Below are 13,845 nucleotides of genomic sequence, written 5' to 3'. Positions count from 1 at the left end.
TGGGTTGAAAGAGAAAAGTTCTTGCACAAGAACATTTGCTGATTTACATCTCTGTGATATTTAAAGAGCCTACAATTCATTTTTTTTCACAGTAACCATTAATTTACAAAATGCAATACAGGTATTGAAATGTATCCAAGTGTTCATTACAGTGGAGTAGCGTCATTAAATTAATTTTTATTCACCAGCAAAATTGGGGGTGGGGAGGGGAATTTGTTCCATCGTTTTTCCATTCGTACTGGTTTAGAACTATCCACGTGTCCTGCGCACAGATCTACAATAAACAGCATTTTGTCAGTTTTTAATCAAAAACGTTACTTTGCTGATCTCAGGACACTACAATTATTGCAGCGCTTGGGATTAGAGATGTGAAATTTGGTCATGGTTCTTGCTTTTGTTTCCCGTACAGAGACCTTTATGTGAAGTGGACCTATGTTGAGTTCAGATTAGTGCTTGGTTGTGATGTTCTTAACCATCAGGTAGGCTGCCAGCAGTCAACATCAAGACTCACATGGCCACTTGGGAGAAGCACCGAGGGCAACCACTGCACAATGGGTTGCAGTCCAACAAGGGATTCTGGTGCCTACAGGGGAGGGAAGGAAAATTATGCACATAAAAGTTTATTTGGAGATCCGTGCGTGAAGCACTTTGGGACTTTTGACTATGTTAAAGGTGCTATTTAAATGCAGGTTGTTACTCCTTTATGAAAATAAGCAACCTAAGAACAATCAGTGCTTCAGACCCTGGGTTTTATATATAGACACTAACTTGCAGTTTCCAGCTTTTAAAATATTTTTAGAAAAACTTGCAAAGAACTTTCTATTTTATTCTTGATTCCCCATTTGCAGGTTTTTTGTTTCCTTTTTATTCAAAATATTACTGGATTCTGATCATATTATTGGAACCAAGTCAAGCTTCTACGGCAGTCTCCATCATCTGATTCTTGAGGCAGGCAGGTTTGTAGTACTCCAGGATACCAGTGGTGATTGGTAAGCCAGCCTCTCTCATTAATGATGGGACCTGGAAGGGTAGACCAGCCACTGGGGCTTAAAATCATCCCCCTTAGCTCCAGATAACCGTACATAATGTGCTGAAAGATAATGTCCTCCTCATTGGAGAAGTAGCTCAGTATTGATAAACTGTGGCTTCAGCTCAGTAAATTCCAGCAGTACGCCAATGCATAAGTGGGGTCCCTAAGCCTTGGCTGTTGCCAACCTGTGTCTAAGCTCTCTGGACTTGGGCAAGTGAGGTTTGTCCCTGTGGGCAAAATAGTACAATTTATGCAATACTGAACAAGCAGTAAGTCTGGCTGTGGGGATTTTTCAAGTGCTTGGTTTGAAGACACTTAAAGTTAGGCAATGGGTTTCTTTGCATGTCAGACAGCTGGGGAAAAAAGATCCCTTTGTTAACTTTTAATATAGTACAATAAAGTTTCAGATGTCTTTTTGCTCATGTAAAATGGCAGCACTTGCCAGCAATTACAAAATTAAAATGAAAGCTGATTTTTTGAAAGAATTTATCATATAACCAGCTCCGTAGAGAAGATGAGAATAATGAACATTTATTGTTGAGCATCAAGTCCAGTTTTGAATAAATTAGCAAAATGTCCGCTTAAGAGTTTAATTTTTTCAGTTAGCTGTTAGCACACCATTCACATTAAATTCCAATCTGTGCTTTTTTTTAACACAGTTGTGAGCCAGAACAGTGCAGTCAGGAGTTTAATGTGAAAACATTAAAGCACATGAAGGAAAATAAACCTCTGTAATTTTAGTGGCTGGATGTATATGAAATGTTCAAATAGGCAGTTTTACACAATCTGCAAGTGGTTCAAACTCATACTTCCCCCCGCCCTCCCCCCCTTCATCACAGTCCTGGCCACACGTGGCCTGTGGTCGAATCCGGCTGACCAGAACGGTCCTAGCCCCTTAGTGCAGCTTGGAACACGTGGTCAGAGGTGGGTGAGAGTGACCTTTGGAAGACCAGTCATGAAGTCACAACAATATACTAACTCTGTCCTTATAAATGTGATTACTGCACCCCAATTACAACATCAGTTATCAGCACGAACAACGAATACGCCCCAGGACACATTTAAGATAATTGGCAAAAGAACCAGAGACGAGATGAGATTTTTTTACGCAGCGAGTTGTTATGATCTGGTATGCAATGCTTGATAGAGTGATGGAAGCAGATACAATACTAACTTTCAAAAGAGAATTGGATATATACTTGAAAAGGAAAAAAATCATAGGGCTATGGGGAAAGGGCAGGGGAGTGGGACTAATTGGGTAAGCTCTTTCAAAGAGCTGGCACAGGCAGGATGGGCCGAATGGCCTGTGCTGTATGATTCTACGAATTAATTGAGACATTGTAATAAATCCTTTCAAGGCAGGCTTAAGAAAATGCAAATACTGCACTTAAATTGGTAACGAGGTTATCAAAGCAATGTAAGTTTAAAAAATATCCGACTTTGACACTTTTTAAAAAAATGTGCAATGGTCGTTTAATATCCACAACGGGTGCTTGTGAAACTCCAATCTAAATTTTGAATATCATCACCAGGCTTTTCCTATGGAGCAAATTTGTTAAGTCTTTTGTTATAGAGAGGGCACCATCCTGCATCATTTGAGCACATCCCATGTGCTATAAGAGTGTTGGAATGTGAATTTGTGCTAATGTTTTGCCATTGCAAATTCTCAATTATAGTTGGCTTGATTTGTTGGATGCAGGTACAGAGCAGAAGCCAGGTACCTCCAGAGCAGAATGGGAAGAAAAAGCAGAGTGTTTAGGATGCCAGGTTATGGAATGGCAATGATAGAGTTGCCTCCCTGCTGCTTCAATGGGGAGTGTGGTTTAGGGTGGATAACTATCAAAATCTGACTTAAGAACTGTGTTGCTATCCAGATCCACCCAGTAATTGTGCTGCTTGCCCTCCCATTGTATGGAAATAATGTGGACTAACTTGGAAGACGAGAAATTAAGAAAAAAATACACTGAGTCAGGGAGGACCTGTCAAGAATATTTGGAGGTTGCAAAACACTTCATGGTAATTGTCTTCAGGTATTAAATAAAATCCTCCACTTAATTCATTATTATAGAAGTAATAATTATCTTAGTGTTTCGAAGTGTAGCCTTCACTTCTCAACGTTATTAGATTGTATTTTCCATTGATGAAGATGAGGTAATGCCACTTATGTGTTGCTTTTGGTAGTTATAAAGTGGACCAGTAGATGGCACCTTTTCTCTGCTTAACAACGCCGATGCCCCTGGCAAAAAATGCGACTTTATTTCTAGTTAGGAAATGCTAACGGAGAAAAAAAGGTGGGGAAAAATAAATATATTATAAAAGGTGCTAAATAACTTTTTATACAAAAACCTCATAGTATATAATACCTCGCTTTATAGTTTTGAACTAATTATCATTTCCAGCTTGCCGCAATGTAGAAATATTAACATAATTATCTTTATTTCAGCAAGTAACTTTCTGTTAAGGCGGTTTCCCGATAAGGGGCTGAAGAGTCGGACACGGAATCCGGTGGATAACTACTTCTCTATGCGATATTTCGCACACATTAAACTGTATATTTTTCAGTTCAGTGAGTGTCTTCGGTTTTCATTAAATCTAATCTTAAACTGTAAAGTAGAGAATTATGTTTTTTTTTTGTTAATGCAAAGTGCCAAGTGTTGCTTGAGTTGTTGGGATGCAGCGCTGTGTGTTTAAATATTAGATACAATTCACACTGGCAACTAATGCGCTTTGCTACAGTGTTCAGTGACGTACACCTCAACCTCGCCCCCTCTCTGCGCAGGCGTGGCTGGTTCATGTCCAGCTGTTGCCAGGCAGACTTGTGTCCTGACGGTGACCCGACAATGTGCGCGCGCGCCCCGCGCCTCCTTCCATATATGGTTGTGTTGCCGGGAGCCCCGGTTCCTTTGACGTGCTGCCTCACCCTCTGACGCATGCGCGTTCGTTCTCTCTTGTTGCCACTTGCCACATGTCCTCTTCCTCCTGTCCACGCGGTCTCAGTCCCGCGACGTTGTAGCGGAGGTTTTAGTTGGGCTGCTGATTGGGGGAAGAGGGGGGGGGGGGGAAGAGAAGTAAAAGGGCTGCTGTTGCCATGCCAACAGGTCCGCCGAGCAAGAAGTAGGTCACAGGTTGCAAATGGAGGAGTAGATGGGTGAGGTTATTGGACTTTTACTGACTTTATCCGGGGCAGGGAGGGAATGGAACCATTGCAGCCCCGCACATTTCAGACGGTCATGAAGTTTGCACTCACTCCAAAAGGATTAACCCAAATATGCCCACCCCGTTTTGATTTATCTCACCCCACCTACTTTCTTTCTCCTCATACCCCTTAAATACATTTAGTTCCTATGTTCCTAGATACCTTTTGAGCCCATTTATACTGTCAGCTCGAGTGGACTTCCTTGCAACTGTAGTGTGTCCCACAAATCCTGACAAAGACCTGCTATTGCTTCATCGTTACTGGGTCATAACCATAGAATTTTCTACCTAAAACAATCGTAGGAGCACAAGGACTCCAGTGGTACTAGGTTCGCCTCCAGCTTCTCAGGATAAGTAGGGATGTGCAATTAAATGAAGCTTTGCCAGCATCATCTACGTTCCAAGGATACATTTTAAAAATCCATAATTCTTACTCCGCATTGAGTAGGATTGTCACCTGTTTATTTTTGTTTGGCCTCATCTTTGGAGCAGGCTGCCATTTAAAAAAAATGTTGAAGTAAAATCAAGCAGCGAAAGTTTGGTCCCCACGTTTGTCTTTTGCTTGGTATTAATGGGTTTACAATAGAATATTTAAACCCGAATGATTCAAACTATTCCATTGGCTGCAAAAACCACCAGTGTTTTAAAATGAAGTTCAGTGGCAACATCAAGGAGAGAATAGTTGGTACTGGCTACATAGATAAATATAAATAGATAAACAGACACCAAAACTAGGAACCAGTGAAATGCCTGCAAATATATATAGAAGCCACAATAGTAAAATTGAGCAGAAGAATTAATAGAAACTGCAATAAAAATACTAAACAATAATTAAAGAGCCAGAGGTGCTGCATCTAAATCTGCAGCATCCAAATAAAGAGCTGGCAAAGGAGTAGTCAACAAATCCTGCGAAAGATTGCATGAAATGAATGTAACCCCTGTACTAGCTGAATGTTGAGAGCACATGATAGCTGAAATAATTTGCCTTAATACAATTTTAAAAAAAATTCTTAAGTCACAGCTGCCCCTGGCCCCACACTCTGACTGGTTTTGGATTTGGCAAAAAATGATGCACCCTATCTTTGGATGAAAAATTCCATGATTCCCCTTCTTATTCCTTTTCACTTCTGTCCCTGATATTTGTGATGTAAAGCAAGAACTTGCATTTATGTAACAACTTATTACATCATCAGGATGTCACCAACACAAAAACAGTCACTTTTATGTAGGCAAACATGGCAGCCAATTTTCACACAAAGGACCCACAAACAACAAATGAATGAATGACCAGATAATCTGTTTTGCTGATGTTTGCTGAAAGGAATGTCGGCCAGGACACCAGGAGAACTCCCTGCTCTTCTTCAAATGGGATCTTTTTCATCAATCTGGGCCGCAGACAGGGCCCAAGTTTAATGTCTTATCTGAAAAATGGTACCTCGGACAATCACTCCCTGACTACTGCACAGAAGTGTAGGCCTAGATTATGTGCTCAAATCCATAGTAGGACTCAAAATCACAACCTTTCTTAATCAAATGCGAATTAAAAAGACTTAAATGTTTTATTCCAGTTGCTTAATTTGAATGGCTGGATAATTAATTTTTTCAGTGCAACTTCAAATTATCAGTAGACTGTACATAGGTTATGATTCTGGATTACATATGGAATCATGTAGCAGAGGGAACAAGTGGCTTCCTTTCTCGTCAAAGAAAAGCCAATTGAGAGGACACAAGGAAAATTTTAAAATGCTGATCGGTGTAGTTAACTTGGATTTATGCAGGATTTTTACTTAGATATATGGAATAGATTATCATCAAAACTAATTTTGGATGAGTGCAGCTCCAACAACACTCAAGAAGCTCAACACCATCAGCCTGTTTGATTGGCACCCCATCCACCACCCTAAACATTCACTCCCTCCACCACCGGCGCACCGTGGCTGCAGTGTGTACTATCTACAAGATGCAATCCAGCATCTCGCCAAGGCTTCTTCGACAGCACCTCCCAAACCCCTGACCTCTACCACCTAGAAGGACAAGGGCAGCAGGCGCATGGGAACTCCACCACCTGCACGTTCCCCTCCAAGTCACACACCATCCTGACTTGGAAATATATTGCCGTTCCTTCATCGTTGCGGAGTCAAAATCCTGGAACTCCCTACCTAACAGCACTATGGGAGTACCTTCACTATACCGACTGCAGCAGTTCAAGAAGGCGGTTCACTGCCACCTTTTCAAGGACAATTAGGGATGGGCAATAAATGCTGGCCTTGCCAGCGACACCTACATCCCATGAATATATTTTTAAAAAATTGATAGTGTAGTGACTCTGCTTAAAACAGAAACTGAACAAATATCTGATTATGAAAGTTCCAAGAACAGACTAAAACTAATAAAGCTATGGATTTACAATAAGTAGATGAGCAATAGAATAGGACAGAGTATAAATATATGTACATCCACATAAAAGGTAGATACTGTTCTGGGACAGGATCGAATGACATTTTTTTTAAAAAAGAGGCTGACCTTGCTGGAAAATGTGTAGTCAGCTCACTCTCAGGATTAGTTTATATTTCCTGTACTGGCCCAGATGCAGGGAGCACACTGCATGCTTGGAGGGATATCCAATTAGGCATCAGCTTTTAAAGGGCTGCTGTCTACATTTAAAAGGGAGCAGCTTGTTTTGAAATAAGTTACAAAAACAAATCAGGTAAGATAGAAGACATGCAACTCACACTGTTCCTTTTGAAGATAACTGCCCTGAGAGTACCACTGGTAGAAGTTTAGGAAAGGAAGGTTGAACTCCTTGGAACATAGGAGCATCCCCTCTCCCCCTTCTACTGCACAGCAGTCAGCATTGCATGGGAGGAGGTGATAGAGAGGGCAAGTGCCATCTTTAATGTCTGAAGATCCTGGGAGCAAATGAGGTAGAAGTTTTTCAGTCTCTAAAAGACTTTCAACCCAAGCTTACCTAGCATTGACCTACCCTAATGTACATGGACATAGCATGGTCGAAGAGTTTTCTGTCAACCCGGGGCAGTTTGGCTCATGCAATGGCCTCCGATAACTTCTCAGCTCTTTCACACATGCATATGCATATCCAAATTGGTGCAGGCACAACCTTTTGTAGGTGATGCTGAAATATGCTACGATTGTTGCACTTAATTCTATAACAGTTGTCCCCATAAAGCAAGCTTCTAACAAAGTAGGTGCATCATACATGTTCATTGATTCACAAACAAGTGCACTGTGGCCATTTGGGTGTTATGGTCTATTCTCTTCAAATGTACAGCATCTCATCACCTTGTATGGATAGTAGAAGTCTGTCCATAGCAGGAGGGAGCTGGAGCATAATGGAGGAAGACCCCACAATTGCAGACCCTTAAGCAGATATGAGGAGCTAGGAGAAGTGAGACAGGGAGAGTTTGGAAATTTTCCTGAAGCTCAGAACTATTACCATCCTTTACTTATTCTTCTTCCTCCTCATGCTCACTCATTCATTCATTCATTGCACCACAGCAGCATGGCACACAATATAGAAGCATGTAACTTCTGTTTGAAGGGATTTCCTTGTTGTCACCAAACACTTGTTCTTCTTCCATTGCTGTAGGGGTCTCCCAAAATGATGACAAAGTTTCTAATGATGTGAAGAAACCAGCACCACATGACTCACTTCAGCTGTTGCAGGCACCACCTCAAGAACTGCGAGATACCATGAAGCATGTGGCAACTCCATGGCCATCTGCACTGAACCCCTTGTAATAGAAGTTCTGAGCCTAATTGCAATTTCTCTCCTGATTGCTCTGACTGGGCTATGGCGAACTTGAGATGCAATGCACGGGAGCCTCTCATGACCACATTCAATATACTGGGGGATTGGATTGCGAGAAGCTGGAGGGCTTCACACAACTCATTGCTGGTTAGTGGTCTGTTTCCAGATCCCTGGGTAGACTGAGACTGAGCCCAGCAGCTGGGTCATGGCAGGAATAGGCACAGATGAGGCTGCTGACTCTCAGGCCAATGCCACTTCCAGCCAACCTCACCCATGACAGGACAAGTGCAAGATAGCGGACAGTTATAGCAGCATCAAATGTGTGCCAGGAGTTGTAGGGGCATCTAAGGCACAGAACAAAGAGGTAGATTCGTCTGCAGACAACTAACAACAAGGTATCATACTCACTCCCTCCACCAATCCCTCCCTGGCCCCCAAAGCTAGAACATTGTAAAGACATTCATTATACACTGTCACCAAAGGGAGGCACAGAGGGAAACAAAATATAATGTCACATGCACTTACATTAAAATAAAATTGTTGCACTTTATTTCAACTTTGTCCTGAGTGTTCATTTCTGATGGGCAGAATAAGGTATCAGCAGATGAAAGGATAGATATGCATAGTAGTTAGTGGTGGTGATGTTTATTGGGCCAATGCATTGTGCATTAGACAGTGAAAGGCTGGCTACAAGCTTGATCATCCATTTCTTCAGCCTCATCTACATGGTCCTACTCTGCCAATTGTTGTGAATGGGTTTCTTTGTCCTTTTGCTGCATGGTAACTGCTCTCTCTATAGTAAAGTTGTAAACAATTTTACAACACCAAGTTATAGTCCAGCAATTTTATTTTAAATTCACAAGCTTTCGGAGGCTTCCCCCTTCGTCAGGTGAACGATGTGAAATGAGATCCTCGAAATGAAATCGCATTTATAATTCACAGAACAATGCTTGGTGAGTACAGACAGTTTTTTCAACTGCCCGTTGCCAAGGCAATCAGTGTGCAGACAGACAGGTGTTACCTGCCAGGTCTCACAGAATATACAAATCACCAAAAAAAAACAAACAAAAAAAAACAGAGATAGAGAGGTAGAAACATAGAAAAGACAGCAACTGACCCGTTATATTAAAAACAGATAACATTTGTTCGCTGGTGGGGTAACGTGTAGCGTGACATGAACCCAAGATCCCGGTTGAGGCCGTCCTCATGGGTGCGGAATTTGGCTATCAATTTCTGCTCGACGATTTTGCGTTGTCGTGTGTCTCGAAGGCCGCCTTGGAGAACGCTTACCCGAAGGTCGGTGGATGAATGTAAAGTTGTGCAGCGTGAAGTACATTGCTATGATTTTGGAGATCTTTCCCGGCTTATGTTGAAATCCCTAATTAAACTCCTTTGCCCCTCCAACTGCTTCTTCTGCTTAAAGACCATCCTTAACACTCGCGCCTTAGGGCATGCTTTTAGTCGCCTCTCCTAATATCTCCTTCCACTCAGCATTCAGCTTTGTCTGATTACACTTCTGTGAAACGCATTGGGAACTTTTCCTACATTAATGACCCGATATAAATGCAAGTAGTTGTCGTTGCATACTTTAAGGCATATCTGATCTGTCCAAGCATTGGAACCCCTTTTACTATGCCAATTGTATGTTCCACAGGATCCTTCACGCTCGCTGCTCCTTCAAATAATGATGGCGCAGTAATTGGGCATAAAACAAATGCATTGAGACTACTACTAGGGTACTGAAAATTCACCTGTATTATTTGGTGCATATGGTAACAGACAATTGCCATTAGTCACAGAAAATTGTACATTGTGAACATACAAACAATGTATGCCAAAGGTTTCTGGAATGGACCAAAATGGCCATTTGTGTGCCATCTATGATGTTTTTCACTTTGGAAAAACCTGTCACCCAGTGAAAGTACTGTTTGCTTTCATGCTGTTGCTGACACTACGTGGAGGAAGTGATGAGAGAATTCTCCTGGCAAACAACACTTTTATCACCTGTGTCAGTGCACAGCAACTGACTTATTTGGCATATATCACCTGTAGTGGTGAAAAAATTCAACCCTGTCATCACATTCATAACCACTGACAGAGCCATCCTTTGTCTGACAGTCCACCTTGAGGAGACCGTATAGCTCAATGAAGGCAGATCTTCCGATATAGCCAGGTAGCCCTGCCTCTTGGAGTAAGAGTAGACAGAACACCCCTATATACTTGAACCTGCCTTTGATTCTTCCTTAGGTACACATCCTCCAAACTTCTGAGGGCAAGAGGAGTACCCAGAGGAATTCCCATCTTAGATATTTAGTTGCTGCAACTGGAATTGCAGCTGGCAGCAATGCTGTGGTAGGGAAATTAGGGGGAAAATTTAAAAATGCAAATATTGGCCAAACAAAAGCAGAAAGTTATATCACAGTAATAATGCATCAAATGAAATCTCCAAAAACTTCAATAAAAAAAGTACAACATACAATTTTGAAAGGTCAAAACATGCCTTTCATCTAGCGATGGGCATACAAGTCCATCCCAGTAAAAAGTGTAGGAAATCATGGCCCACAGTCATTAACATAAAACTGGATTAAATTTGGGGCTTTAATGAGCTCATGCATGCTTTGTGCTACACCAGAGGAGATCAACGAGTATATCTATCTATATAAAGTGTGTGTGTAGAGAGCTGATATCCTGTGTAGGGCATTGCACGTGGGGAGTTAAGACCAAATGCACTCTTCAGGTGAAGCAGGATTAGAACGTTCATGATAATTTGACCAGACATAATTCAGTCCCATTTTAAAGTCATCCATTTAGCCTCATCTCCATATTAAAAATCTGATTTATGTCTGTGTGCACGTTCTGTCTACAAAACCTCACTTCCGGTTGTCACATTTTTGTGCCAACTTTATCGTTATAAATTATGTCCACATTTGTAATGGGAACTGCCTATGTAAATTTGTCACACGGTAATTACCCCTCTGGAGGTGCTGTGGCATCTTAGTTTCGCATCTTCTATTGCCTCAGCCAACAGTTCCTCAGTTATTACTGCAGAAAAACTCCTATTCTCCATCTAACTCTACTTCTTTACTTCCCAAATTGCCATACGTTTTGCTATTTAACTGTAAGTAATAATGTAAAATTCAACATTTTATATAAAAACATGGACAGGATATATGACTTTAAGCTGGGAGCCAAATTACACCCAAGAACCCTGGTCCAATTTTCCATGGCCTCTAACCCTGATTCACCTGAACACTACAATTTATCTCGACTCCCAGTGCGCAATGCCATGGGAGTTTAATTATTTTTTATGTAATACTTCACTCCTCAATCATTGCATGAGGCTTAATCATTCAGTTCCATTTGAATACACTTCTTGGGTTTCATATGTCACCCCTTCAACTTTTCTGAGTAATTGGTTTCACATATGATTTAAAGGAGAAGGAAACTCTATGAGGAGAACTTTTTGTTCAAAGTCCCCCCCCCCCACCCCCACATTTTGTAGAAGAAAGCAATAGTCTCAGCAGGATATTTTTGATGCTGTAGTAAAACTTTTCTTACTGGTGTGGAGACTCTTGATTCAAAGCTTCCTTGTTTCTAGACCGCTTTAGTGACATCACCACCAAAGAGCTTTGCTGTGTTTGCCGTAGTCACTCCATAGTAGACATTAATTCAAAATGACCTGAGAGCCACCCAGGAGCTGCCCAACTTCTGCAAATCACTTTGGGTGGGTGTGATGGAAGGGGCATCTCACTACTCGCTGCCACCAGCGTGATGTAAGAGGAGGGTGTTTTATGGAGCTGTTCCCTCTTGCAAAGGGTCTTACTGTGCTGCCCGTAAATAGACCACAGATCCCCTATAAAGCAAAGCTGCAGCCCTGTGGTTTTCTGTCCCTGTAAAAAAAAAACTTTGCACCCTTTTAGGACTCATGCAATCCAAGATCGCTAGTACCCGTTGCACTCATTTCTCTCCAAAGCCACTCTGGAAGATGATGTAATCAATACACCAGACATCAGCTGGGCTCAGATGCCAAGTGAACTAACTAGATTTGTTTATAGAAATTAAACAAGTATGCAAGCTTAACAATGGCAACAGCAAGAGGGTTGGGGATCGATTTTAACTGTAGGAACAAGGTGGTAGCGCTCTGCAAATTGTAGTGATACATTTAATGCCCCATTACCCTTCTGTTCTCACCTGCCGTTATATTGGCTGGGGCAACCCAGATGCTCACCTGTTTCAGGTGGGAGCACATTTGTAATATACTAAGTGGGATCCTATGACCCAAACACAATTTTAAGGCACCTTATACGCTCCACCCATTGATAGCAGGCGTTGAGGTGCCTAACTAGCGGTCCCTAAAAGGTAAAGGCAAGCTTCTGTGTTTTTTTTTTTAAAAAGAGTTTTGTGGGGCCAGGAGGTGCCTCTCCCCACCACCACCTCCTCCTCCTCCTCCTCCTCCACCACCCCCATGATTCACAGAGGCTCCATCGCTCTTGACCCAGTGCCTTATGATGCTTTTCTACATTAAAGGAACTATAAATGCAAGTTGTTATTAGATACAAACCTAGTTCTGCCTTATCTACCTACATAGAGTGGCAGTACCATGGAATTTGTCACAGTGTGTATGCAGATTTCCAAGCCCTAAGTGTTGTTTTCCAGGTTGAGGGGTTCTCAGGTGCTACCTCTTGTTTATCAGAGCTACTCAGAGACACTAGGGGATAGCCCCCATGAATGATATCACAAGAGTGGCTTACAAGGGCAGGAGACCTGCCCTAAAAGACACTGCATTACTGAAATGTCAAAAAAAAAATCTGCTCAGACTATTATTTTTTTCTACAAATGGGCGAGCATTTTGAACAAAAAGCACTCCTCTGGACTTCCCCTTTAAGATGTCACTTTACCCTGTGGCACCTGTATCCAATTTGTACAAGAGTAGTTATGCTAAATTTGCATCCTATTAATATATATGGAGCAGTTCATACAAGAATGTGATGCATAGTTTTTCTTTTTTACAAAAGTAGCAACTGTAAGAAAGGGGGCCGATTCCTGCACGAATGATTGACATCTTACAGTCAATTCAAAATAGCAAGTCTTTGTTTTAAAAAACAAAGTACTAGGATTCTTAGTATAGTGGACATTTTTGTCCTGATAGGAATTTCTGGAGTAGGAGCTACTTAGAGTGCAAATATTGAAAGTTATTGAAATGTTAAAAGTTTCTTTCTTATTGATGTTTAATGTACCAATTTCTGTGAACAGGAAATGGAAAACCGAAAATGGAAATGTACTCAGTCAGGTAAAACATAAACTTTGTGGAAGTTTGCGGGTTCTTATTTTAGAAGATAAGTAGATTTTTTTAAAAAACAGCAATGCCTTTATTTCTTTATTTAAAAAAAGTGAATCAAATTATATTTGAGATAAAAATTTGGAATAAGTGATTATTGTAATAGGGTCTGATGGATACAAACCTCTGATGCTTATTTCATCCTTTATCTTTACATAGCCCCAGGTTTCAGGAAATGTTACGATTTGTTCCTGCAAATGTACTTCCATTGCTGAACTGAGCACTATTACATTTGGTGCCTACTTAATAAATTGTGTCATGGTCAAATGCAACACAAAAATAATTGTGGACCCTGGTCTACATAATTATCATAAACCGCTGCAGCAAAGCTAGAGTGGAAATTCACAGCAACTCAATGAACATCTGATAGAGATAGATAGGTAATATTTGGAGCAGTGCTTCATTTTCAAACACAAATGTTACTACGGCAGAGAACATTTTTATGTATAGAAAGGTAGTCGATAGTTTCATGCAGGTATGGGTTTATTTGCCAACAGCAACTGTCATAATATG

This window comes from Heptranchias perlo, chromosome 27, assembly GCF_035084215.1.
Source record: "Heptranchias perlo isolate sHepPer1 chromosome 27, sHepPer1.hap1, whole genome shotgun sequence".
Classification (NCBI taxonomy): domain Eukaryota; kingdom Metazoa; phylum Chordata; class Chondrichthyes; order Hexanchiformes; family Hexanchidae; genus Heptranchias; species Heptranchias perlo.
Note: the sequence above shows the minus strand (reverse complement) of the source record.